General features: G+C 39.1%; 2 long non-coding RNA genes across 2 annotated transcripts; both read right to left on the minus strand.

Moving 5' to 3' along the window:
* Nucleotides 1-2,751: 2,751 nt before the first annotated feature.
* LOC121807676 lies at nt 2,752-3,286 on the minus strand. The gene is made up of 3 exons (XR_006051996.1): nt 3,238-3,286; nt 2,961-3,024; nt 2,752-2,822 (listed from the first exon to the last, which is right to left on the minus strand). It is a non-coding gene; the product is annotated as an uncharacterized LOC121807676 (long non-coding RNA).
* A 202-nt stretch (nt 3,287-3,488) lies between these two features.
* On the minus strand, nt 3,489-6,703 carry LOC121807674. Its single transcript, XR_006051994.1, has 4 exons — nt 6,419-6,703; nt 6,088-6,277; nt 3,632-3,724; nt 3,489-3,511 (listed from the first exon to the last, which is right to left on the minus strand). It is a non-coding gene; the product is annotated as an uncharacterized LOC121807674 (long non-coding RNA).
* Nucleotides 6,704-12,024: the final 5,321 nt, after the last annotated feature.

Genomic DNA, 12,024 nt, shown 5'->3' on the forward strand with positions numbered 1-12,024 from the left:
CCCATCGACTCTCATCGCCCCACCGTTGAGGTGAACGGGCCGTCGATTGCCCCCCTCCCCCAACGAGCCGATGTATCAGCCTATGCCGATGATGAGGGCCCTTTGATCGACCCTCCATTGTGAAGCAAAGGCCGATCATCGGCCCTCTCAATTTTTTTTATTTTTTTCAAATTTTTTTAATTTAATTTCTCTATATATACATCCACTTCCCATCATTTTCAATCACCCCTACACTTCCCATCATCCATTTTCTCATTCAACACTTGCTCTCTCTACAAAATGGATTCCAAAAACTCTCACAAATATTGCAATACAACGAAGATTGGCGTGATAATATTTTTTGCATTTAAATTTATTTAATTTGATAACAAATTAAGTGTGGAAGTGCTAAAAAATTAAAATAAAATAGTGATGATAATGTGAATCTTAAGGATTCAACAAACATATGTTGCCCGGATTGTTCTTGCAAAAAATATACAATAACCCAAACAAGAATAGAAATAAGACAATAAAAAGATGGAAAGGAGGAAAGAATAGAAGAAGATTGATAGGGGTTATGAAGATATGATGATAGTGTTATGAAGCTAACACTCGTCTTAGGCTCCCCACTATGCTAGACACGCCATTCTTGAAAATTTGGCGGCGTTCTAATACAGGTCGACCATGACTCTTTTTTAATTCCTCCCATTGCTCATCATCATCATCGGCCAACCAAAATCCCAACATATGCTTGACAGATCTTTTAACAATTTAAGTTAACATTGTCACACTCACTTTGAATTCAAGCTCTTTGAAAAGAGGAACTTAGATGACAAACACGACGAAACCTTCGTTGTGATAGCTTTAGGTATGAGAACGTCCACCTTCTTTGTGGGATGTTCTTCGGCTTGGTCTACTACCCCCATGTCGAGGGCTTGAGCTGTTACCTTGAGACCTCCTCCCCCTTTAACACTCATTGCACCTTCATGAGATGTGCTGATAATGTGAATCTTAAGGATTCAAGAAACATATGTTGCCCGGATTTGTTCTTGCAAAAATATCCAATAACCCAAACAAGAAATAAGACAATAAAAAGATGGAAGAGAAGAAGAAGATGATAGGTGTTATGATTTAGATTAAAGCTCAAGAAAGAAAACCCAATGGCTACTTTCACAAACAACAACCTAATGGCTCCACAAAACTAGCAACACAAGAACTAGTAAAGCATACCTTAACATTCACCTAAGCCGACAATAGATTGGAATGCAACTACAAGGGATTTTGATAAATCTTCAAAAATGAAGATGGTGCTCACAATGAGTCTCTTTTTCTTTTAATATCATGGCATGGCAAAACGAGTTAAACCACCCTTATAACACCACATCATATTTTCGGAAATAAAAGAATTATAAAAGAAAGCCCATCTCGTTTGCTTAAACAATTCAATATCCAACTTAAGGCAACCCTCGTTCATCGTGCTCACTTACACACAATAACTTTTTGTCCTATTGCCTAAATCATTTATATGCACCCCAAATAAAATCAACAAGATTGCAATCATAAAGCTCTAAGTCAGCCGATGGCCCTATGGCTTTCCAATTAATTTTTCAAAAACCGGGAATAGTTCTCTCTCCTTAGCTCAAGAAATCGGGGCACCAAGAACACTCTTGTCACTTTACTGAAGCACGGAAACTAGTTCTCCAGAAGTAGTAAAAGAACAACAAAGTTGCAGACCAACCTCAAGAGGAATGAAGCCTACGCTAATTAACCCATAAAAGTGGTGAAAGTAGTGACATCAATAGAGAGAAAAATCTTGCATGCATACACAAATAGCAAGTGGTGAAACTCTGTTCATGGAAGCATTTCGTCCTCAGTACAAAGTAGCGTAGTACTAGGGCAATTTTTGGATATTTATGAAGCTAATATATATGGTTTATCATTTGGTGATGTGTATGAAATCATTAAAAATGAGGGAGATGCACATCTTAGAGAGCCAAGGCAGACAACCTCTTTGAAATTTACTCTTAATCATAACATGTCAATTACAAAAAAAACATTTAAATTCTCTATAAAATCAACATCAATTACAAAAAAAACATTTAAATTCTCTATAAAATCAACATATCAGGCATGTATAGAATAAATAGCAGTTAGGCACTCATGTATGAGTAGGAAACATCACAAGTTACGTATATTATATGGGTTTGAATGACACCTGAAAAAAGATTAGAAGTAGAGTTACCAGAATCCTCAAAGACCAAGATTAACGACTACAATAAAAGCTCGGATTTCCTACCGGCTGCAAACCTGGAACCTCTCATACCAAAATGCTGAAAGCAAACCTCTACCGATGTATCTTTATCAGAAAAAAACATAATACTCATCAATTTAGATCATCTTCGAAACTTCCAACATTCAATTTGATTGATAGATTAAATTGTTATCTCAAATATATACTGTCATCTTTCCTGTCATCTTTACAAGATCAGTCTTACCTTCCTACCTTCCTTTTCTGGCATTAAAATTCCTTTTTATAAAGCTTATTCCCTACAAAACAGTGTGAATCATTTGCATAACATGCAAGACCCCGAGCAAATTAAGTGTTGTTTAAACGTGGTTTTTATTAACATGATTTTCAAATCTTAAGCAAAAGGAAGGAAACGTTTTATATCATAAAAAAGAGAATTTCTTTTGTTTTCTTTTTCATCACTAGAGAAAATAATACTACATCACAACATGAGATGATCTCTTACAAAAAAAAATATACCTACTCTTTTTTTCATCAGGCCGGGAGTCCAATATAGGAAGCTAGTTGCTCCTGCAGTCCACCTCTTCCCAAGCTCCTGCATGAAGAGACAAACTTCATTAAAATCTTATCAAGAAGAAAACAGATATGATTATGAATTAAAAAAAAACAGATACATCTAACATTTATGGAAAAAGATGAATGACATCCATATGTTAAGCCAGAGAGGTTTTACATGGACTAAATGATCTTCCGATGCAGCACGAACGATTCGGAACTCAAACTGACTTACAAATAACCTACAAAGAAGATTGTCAATCTTAGATAGCCTTAAAATTACATTAAGTACCAAATGCACTCATGCACATAATGAATAACTATGGTGAGTGAAGCAAGTTTATTAGGGAAAAAAAAGTGCAACTATAAGAAGCAGCATTGTGACCATCTGCTAGAATGTTTCATTATCTAAATTGCAAAATAAGAAAGATAGAACATGAAGAAATAACCAATACCCGATTTCAGCATGGAAGGAAGGCATATATTCAAATTACTTCAGCAGTTTGTACATCATCTTCATTCAAAAATCCTGGAACTAAAGACTTAACAGTGAACCTACACGCAATAGAGTATTAGAATATAGATATGTACTACTACTTGATTAACCGATTGAAACTGAAAATTACTAAATCATTTACCCTGGTATACATCAGGAACAAAGCAATCAAGGTTTGCAATCACTTTAATCAACAAAGACGTTCTCTGAGAGCATAAGATGAACGAGGTACACTGCAAGGGGTGAATTCAAATTTATACATTGGCGATATAGGGTGTTTAAGACCCACGCAATAGTTGTAACTGACTAATTTGGTGAAATAAGATTATTAAGATGATGTAGATAATACATACTCTAATGGTGCATCCTCTTCACAAACTAGAACGTTAGACAAGCACCAGCCAGATACAAACTCTCCAGAGGGAGTAGAAAGATTGTTGCTAAAGCTTCCTATGAAGGAACACATTTGTAGGGTCAGAAAAAAGAATGCACGATTCCTTGAGAAAAGATTATAACAATTTATGAATCAAAAGAATTGATGTGTTATGTATAGCATACCAATTTCCATTTACTCTTGAGACATAAAACGTCAAATAAAACAAATAACTAACCGCCATACATTGACAAATAGCTTAAACTCATTTGTATCTCTTTGCAATGATAAAAACAAATGAGAAAATGAGTCTCTTCCATATTATTCTCTCTCTTAATTTACTTTCCCCCATTTAACTATTTATTACGATTTTTACAAAACATGTGCGAAAAATGAAAGGGGCTATCTTAACTGGACGGAGAGGAGTAGTAGTATATAATGAGGTGCATTGAATCATTTGAATTGTCGTAATAGTTGATGTTCAGGAAATAGCAAGTGACAAGTTGCTTATTTGATAGTAAGGTGGGAGAGGAAGTGAGGAGGCAAAACAATGGATGCTTTAAGAGACATTCAGAATAACTGTAGATTAGTAATGGCCTAAGCATTTCAAATAAATTAAGTACCAAAATAAAACACACGACAGCGAGCTTCAGTATTAATCAATATGATTCATGATAATAAATTGTATATTTGCATGATTTCGTACTTCAAGATCCGTTCCAAAACTTTGAAAATATAAAAAATTGTAACAATTACTACTACATGATAAGACTGATACAAATTAAATAAATTAGCAAACGTAATCAAAACCTTACACCACACTAGTAAGACAATTAAGTAGACATCCAGTTTCATTTAGACACAATCAAGTGAAAGAGAAAGAACAGTAATAAAGCAATTGGGAGCAAACCAAGCTCATAATAAGACACATTTACAGCCAATAAAACGATCAACTAACACACTCGAGGCTGAATATGAATAACTATTGCAGCATCTCTTGTCTCCAATATATAAGACTAATTCTATCATCTTGACAAACAGCATCAAACATTTCAAGCACATTATAACATATAAACTCTAGTCAACAAGTCAAATGTACCAAAATCTCATAAAAAGCAAACGAAAAAAATTCTGGTTTAGAGTTTAGGCCATGCAAGACAACACAGTATATTAACTTTGGAACATACTAGACAAAAAGATTGAAACCATAACATATTCTTAATAACTCAGATATCTGTAAAAAGTTATAATCTCAGCAGTTCATTACAAATGGACAAATATGGAAAAATAATATAAATAGCAAATTAAAAATTAGCAGCAAAATTCCCAGGTCTCTGCAATGAAAAAACAGCAAATACCCAAACTACTAGGTTTGTATTTCATAGCTTTCTCTACCAACACTCACCCTAAAATCAAGTAACTAAACATTAAAGAGATTCTACAACTAGAGGCTTTAATACATCCAGCCACGAACATCCAAAACACACAAGAAAGCTTGGACCACAAATCACAGATCAAAAACAGCTAGAGGCGCTATGTCTGGTAGGCATAATCTCACAGATCACTTGAGCATGTATACTCAATCTAGATAACCATTAAATTCTAGCATGGTAGAACCTAAAAAGCAAAAGGCCATTCTAACTAAACAATAGAACAAAATACATTTCATACAGTATAAGATGTCTAGCTTAGAAAGATTAACAGTGTCTCAATGAGATTCACCACTTAGAATTCAGCAAATAAGAAACACAACAAAATATTAAGGTTCCTCCAGTCTTCTACAGATCATCTCCTTGCCAGTACTTTGAAAACCTAGTCAACTCCGAGTGGTGAGACAGCAATGGCCAAGAGAAATGTGAGAACTCCTACAAGATGCTTAACGGACATCTAATCTTGAATAAGTGATGGTATCGACTACTAGCCACTATAACCTGCTCCCTACCCCCTCATAAATTCCCCCTCCTGCTCCCCATAACTAGCACCAGGGCCAGAGTCATATCCAACCACTTGCCCCCCTCCACGACCATAGGCACCTAGCCCACTGCCATACCCCCCACCAAAGCCTCACCATAAGAACCAAATCGGCCAGAGTAGCTAAGTGGCGGAAATGATGTCACTTGAACAGTTCGTGGAAGTTTTTTCAATTAGATGATCAAAATGACAAAAAATATGCTGGTAAACTTACAAACTCATTCTAGCTTTCACATGGCTGAACCCAAATTTAAGATAAATTCTTAAAGGGATAACACCAATCTACAAATAAGCAAGTGATTGCCTGCTCTTTCAACTCAAGAATGTTTGGACATCACAAGAAGTTTAATAGCTTCACAAATCAAGAAGTGAACCCATATCTCATAAACCCAAATCTAACTCCCTAACATATCTACCCAAACAGGAAGATAAAATTTGTAAATTGGAAAATTAGTGGAAACTTACCTAAGCCGAGAAGTCCACGGCAGTCCGACGAAATTGACAATGACAATGCAGCCGAGATGGCTGGAGTATGACACCGACCGAAGCGACTGCTCAGTGGATCCTGGAGCGCCTCTCACCGCTCGGCGAGAATCAGCAGCAACGAAATCAGACGGCGAGTCCATGAGGAGGTCGATGGTGACATGTATCCCGTCTAGACAATTAAATAACACTGACATACAACAAAGACAGTGAAATTCCAAAATGGGAACACAAAATACCAGAAAAATACAAATAAAAAGGGAAAAAGACAATGACGCAAAGAAATTTAACAAATTAAAACTCCATAATTCACCTTTTTCTAGCTTAATTTGCACGCATGATCACACACTACAAGTTCGCCCCCAACTAAACCAATTCAATTTACAATTCAATTAGGGAGAAAGATGAGAAGAAAAAGGAGAAAAGACCCACGACGGAAGGGCGGAAGGCGACGGGTTCGCGCAGCTGGCGGCGGTGGCAAGGCCGCGAGTCAGGGGCCACCCGACGCCGCCCACGAATCCAGACCAGCGACCTGCTGCAGGAGACGACGGCGTCTGATGATGGCGAGTAGCAGCCGCGGTGGGGACCAAACTCCGAGACAGCCCACGTCCTCGGCTTTCTTCTCCGGGCGAGCAGGCCGGGGGCGTGAAATCTGCGGGGCTATGACTCTTGGTGTGGGAAAACACGAGTCGATTCCGCCAATTGAGAGAGAAAGATGGAGATGGAGAGGGAGAGAGTGCAGTGCCGTTGGAGGAGGGAGATAGAGGCACCGCTTTTTCATGTAGGGTTTCTAGGTATTTTTAATGAGAAATTTCGCACAAACCTGACAGGAGGTGGGAGGGCCAGAGAAGGGTGAGTGAGAGAGAGAAGTTGCGGTGGTGATATGCTGGAGACGAGTTTCGCCGGAGATGAGAGAGTCAGATTTTTGGGAGAAAGATAGATGCATCCTAATTTGGGAATTGTGAGAATAGAGAGGGAAAGGGAAGAAGAGAGTGGGATTGAGAGAGGGGGAGAATCAGCGACGGTGGTGGTGCCGAGTTTCGCCGGAGAGATGGACCGTTAGAGTCTTCAAAATAAGTTAGTAGATGGAGTATTTGAAATGGGAGAGATGGATGGGAGAGGTACAGTCTTCAAATTTTGAAATAGATGGGAGTGGTGCGGATTTTCAAATTTTGAAATAGATGGGATTTTCAAATTAATGATATTGAAGCGCGCTTGGAGAACCCCGAACGCCCTCTCCACATCCTTGCGAGCAGCCTCCTGCTTCTGCGCAAAAAGAGTCTGCTTTGGGTTCGCAGGCCTGCTACACGTCTTCACGAAGGTAGGCCACTTCGGGTAGATGCCGTCGGCGAGATAGTACCCTATTTTATAAAGCCGGGTTGTTGGCGATGAAGTTGATGGCCGGCGCTTACCATCCAAAACTTCGGTTAAGAGGTCGGATTGGTGGAGCACGTTTACGTCGTTCTTCGACCCTGGACCCGAAGTACGCATGCCAGATCCAAAGCCGTAGTAGCGGTAACGGCCCTCGAGTATAACGGTTGGGTGGGTGCCTTTGTGGCCGCTCGTGTAGGACCCCCCTCCACGCCACCGGGCAATTCTTTCCATTGCCAGTGCATGCAATCGACGCTGCCAGAGCATCCCGAGGAATCCGTGCACTGTTTCGTGAAGGTCGAGCAGGAAACTGACAATCGGTCGTGCTTGGCCTCCGGAGAAATTCATCGGTGAAGGCTGCCCGGACGCCTTTGCAGAATTTGAGCAAGCACAGTCGCCCAGTGGTGTCTCTGATGTGGAGGGTATCGTCAAACATGTCGCCGTTTGTCCAGTCGCAACTGGCGGATTGCTGCAGTACATTTTTTGCAGCGTCGTGTGGCTGGGACGGTCGAGCGATGTGGAGAAATAGTGGTTTCCCTGGCGCGATTGCTGTAGTACATTTTGCAGCTTCGTATGGGCTGGGACGGCGGACCGCGTCAAACCCTTCCTGGAAGAACTCTTCATCGGGCTGCCAAAGTAATCGCGATGTGGAGAAATAGTGGTTTCCCCATGCTGGCTGCCAAAGTATTCGCCCAGTGGTGTTTCCGATGTGGAGGTATTCGTCGAACATGTCGGCCGTTTGTCTAGTCGCAAGCTGGCGGATTGCTGCAGTACATTTTTTGCAGCGTCGTGTGGCTGGGACGGCCGACCGCGTCAAACCCTTCATGGAAGAACTCTTCACGGGCTGCCAAAGTATTCGTGATGTGGAGAAATAGTGGTTTCCCCATGGCGAAAACGGCGACGGAAGTACGTATCTCCCCAAACGGCGACGGAAGTACGTTACCCCGGAAAATTATGACTTTTTATTATTATTATTTTTTATTTGATGGCTTATTTTATTTTAATTAATGTGGATGTTGAATGAGAATTTCTTTTGTGGAAATTGAGTCTCTATGTGTTTGAGTTAATTATGTGAAATTAGTTGTTGTGAGTTATGTGAGTCAATGTGATTAAGCTTCCAGTGTGTGAATTAAATTAAATGGGATAATGCATAATCATTCTAGCCATTTTATTTGAAATTTTCAGCCCTTTCTATTTATGGAAGAAATATTCTCTTTCTTGGATTTAATTAATTGTTTTGGGATATTTATCCAAATTAAATCCTACCATACCTTGCCAAATCTTTTCTTATCCTATTTAAATTAGGATTTAAATTATTTCCTTGTGGAAATAATCCTCAAAATTTCGACCCCCTCCCTATTTTCTAAAGGGATTAATATTTTGTTCTTATTTTGTGGGATTCTTTCTCTCCAAATAAATTTGATTTGAACCATATCTCCATTTAATTAGTCAAAAATCCCACAACCCCTTTTTTTCTCTCTAAAATACATGCCTACCTTCCCTATTTTTCTTCCACAAATTTTAATTGTTTTATTTAAGTGGGGGAATAAATCCTTGAATATAAATACAAAACCCTAACCCTAATCCCTCATTCACACGCCTCCCACTCTTCCTCTCATCCCCCACACGTTTTTCTTCTCCCCTCCCATCTCTCTCAAGTGCTCCAAATCAATTCTTCATTCTTGCTTCGATTTGGAGTTTGAAACTCAAGATCGTTGAGGAATCGAACCACTCGTCGTTTCAACCGATTATTTTTCAAGAGAAAGGTATACTTTGAATCATCCTTCTCATTCTTATCATTGAATTCATAAATTTTGAACCTCTCATGCATATAGTGAGTGTAGAGATCATAGATCTCAAAGTTAATCGGTTGGGATTGAGGGTTACATGAGAAAATATATGTGTATGCATTTATTGATGTGGATGATTCGTTGGTGAATGATATGTGAATATATAAGAACATGGTGGTGAGATCTTTTTAAAGCATGATTATGTGTTGGAAGCATGAATATATGTGTTTGAATGAATGATAGATAAACCCTAATTCGAATTTGTGAAGCATGAAAATTGTGGTTTTCGGACAGTAGATTCCATCGTGTGTTTGACCGACCAAACGATCTTATTTTGGCACGAGTTTTTAACTGAGTAAAATTTGAGATGTCTTCTGTGTTTTGTATAAATTTCATCCTCTTTTGACGATAGATGAATTTTAAATGAATTTTTAATGATTTTTACAACGGAGGTCTACTGTATTGTGGTAAAATTTCAGCCCCAACGGAGGTCGGATGGATTTTTAATGATTTTTACAAAACGAGCCGCACAGTTCTGCCAGATTTCTATCATGTTAAAATAATACTTGTTGTCAAGTTTTGAGTGAATAAATGATACATGTGTGATTAAGGAACGTATCTTATGGCGTGGTTATGTGTTATACGTTGAGGTATACTATGGGGTGTTTCCTTATGTTGGTGAACGTTTGGGATGTGTAATTTAAGAAACGATGAAAGGAACGATAGGACATGCATGATAAATTGTATTGATGGAAGGCTGATTGTGTTGTATTATGTGGTTATGATGTTGATAAGGATTGTGTGCGTACGTGGGTACGAAGAGCATGGATTTCAATAAAGTTGTGAACCGTGTTTGTAAGCAATCGAGGTGGGCTTTCTTTACTAAAATTCTTTTATGTTTCGAAATATGATTATGGAGCTATAAGGGTGGTTTAAAGTGTTATGTCATGCCATGATTGTTTTGATGTTGAGATTGTTTCATGATGCCTATTTCGTTTGAGCTTGCTCCGTTAGGCTATAGGGCTATGTTGAGATTGTGCTTGATGCCTAGTTTGTGAGTTCGCTCCATTAGGCTATAGGGCTATGATAAACGAATTCGGGTCTGAGTAGGGCCGCAAACCCTATCAGGTTGTTTACACAGAGGGGATCGTGAGCCGTCCTTGCTAGTCGGCCGGTCTCGTGGGCGAATAGTGTGGCCACACTTTCGTCGCACTATGGTAAGAGGATGTGATTGATTGATTGATTGATTGATTGATGAGAAAGTGGGGAGATTGTTTTGTCTGGCCAGACTATGAAAAATGTTTTTGTGTTCTCGGTGATATTTCTTAACTACATGTAAAACTCGAGTTCACTGGTATGGATGACATAACTGTTATAAAATGTTTTTGGCATGAGCCCATTGAGTACAACAAGTACTTAGCCCTGCATTTCTTTTAAAATTTTGCAGGTTGAGCGGGATGTTGCGATGAATGTTTAGTGAGCTTTAGGAATTCTCGGATGCGTTGTGTCTTCATACATGGGCGTCATCCTATGACTATCCTTTGATACTTGTTTTTCCGCTTCCTTGTTTCGAATCGTTCTTGATAAAGTCTTTCATTTTTTCCCACACTACGTTATGACATTATTTACCTTGAGACATTAATCCGTTATTTAACTATTCGATAGACCAAAATATTTCTTTTTAAAGTTAATTGGGTTTTCATATTCAATCTCGTCCTTTATTGTTGTCTTTCATTGCGTCCCCCTATTCTTCCCCCCTCCTTAGTCCCTCTCCTCGTCACGTTTTCCCAGTCTTCACTATCCTTAGTAAGGGCGGTCGTGACAAAGTAGTATCAGAGCTTCGTTCTTTCGCTCTGGTCCGAGAGTCTTCTTTCAGATTAAGTCTAGATTAGTACCCCTAGAATAAAAGTGTCACGAATGCTCAACATCCAAAACATCGCGCTCAACCAAAGAAAGTGAGGTATGTTTTAAGTTGTTGAAAGAATGTGAGATCGATGTATAAAATTGATGATGATATGATGAGAATGTTTTGGCAAGTGTACGCATGTGAATAAACGTTATGTGTGAATATGATATTGTGATAGTGTGATTATGTGGAATATAAGCATGATTGGAAAGATGATCTAAGTACGTGTTGTATGTGCGAATATGATATTGTTATGGTATGATTATGTTGGACATGAGCATGAATTACATGATGTCATAAGTATGTGTTATGTGCGAAAGTACTACGACGTAAGCATGTGAACATAGGAAGCCTTAGGACAGCCTCAAATTTGGTGATGTGTGACGAACTCTAGATCTATCACAAATAACGAGATGAAATATATGTTGGAAAACCTTCGTCTTTGCGTAGATGGCACAGATAAAACAACCCGCACACGAGGGCGCTCAATATAGTGTCAGAGTGCGACGAATGCAACGAAGTTATGATTTTGATAACAAGGAATACTAACAACGATGCTAACATGTGTTTTGGATCAGAATGCCACCGAGACGCAGAGGGAAGAGGGTGTCATCACCCGTAGGAGGTCTAGTTGATATTGTGCAAACTTGCCCGAACGTAGAGTTTGTTTTAGGAGAGTTAGGAGTAGTAGCTCATCTTTTACACGTCATGCCTTTGGAGAACGTCGACATAATTTTGGGAATGGATTGGCTTGCCGAGAACCACGCGACGATCCACTGCAAGGAGAGACAAATTCCCTTTCGAGCCCCTGGCAAAGAGCCGACTATCTTGTATGGAATCTCCATGAACCGA

Source organism: Salvia splendens, chromosome 6, assembly GCF_004379255.2.
Source record: "Salvia splendens isolate huo1 chromosome 6, SspV2, whole genome shotgun sequence".
NCBI classification, from domain to species: domain Eukaryota; kingdom Viridiplantae; phylum Streptophyta; class Magnoliopsida; order Lamiales; family Lamiaceae; genus Salvia; species Salvia splendens.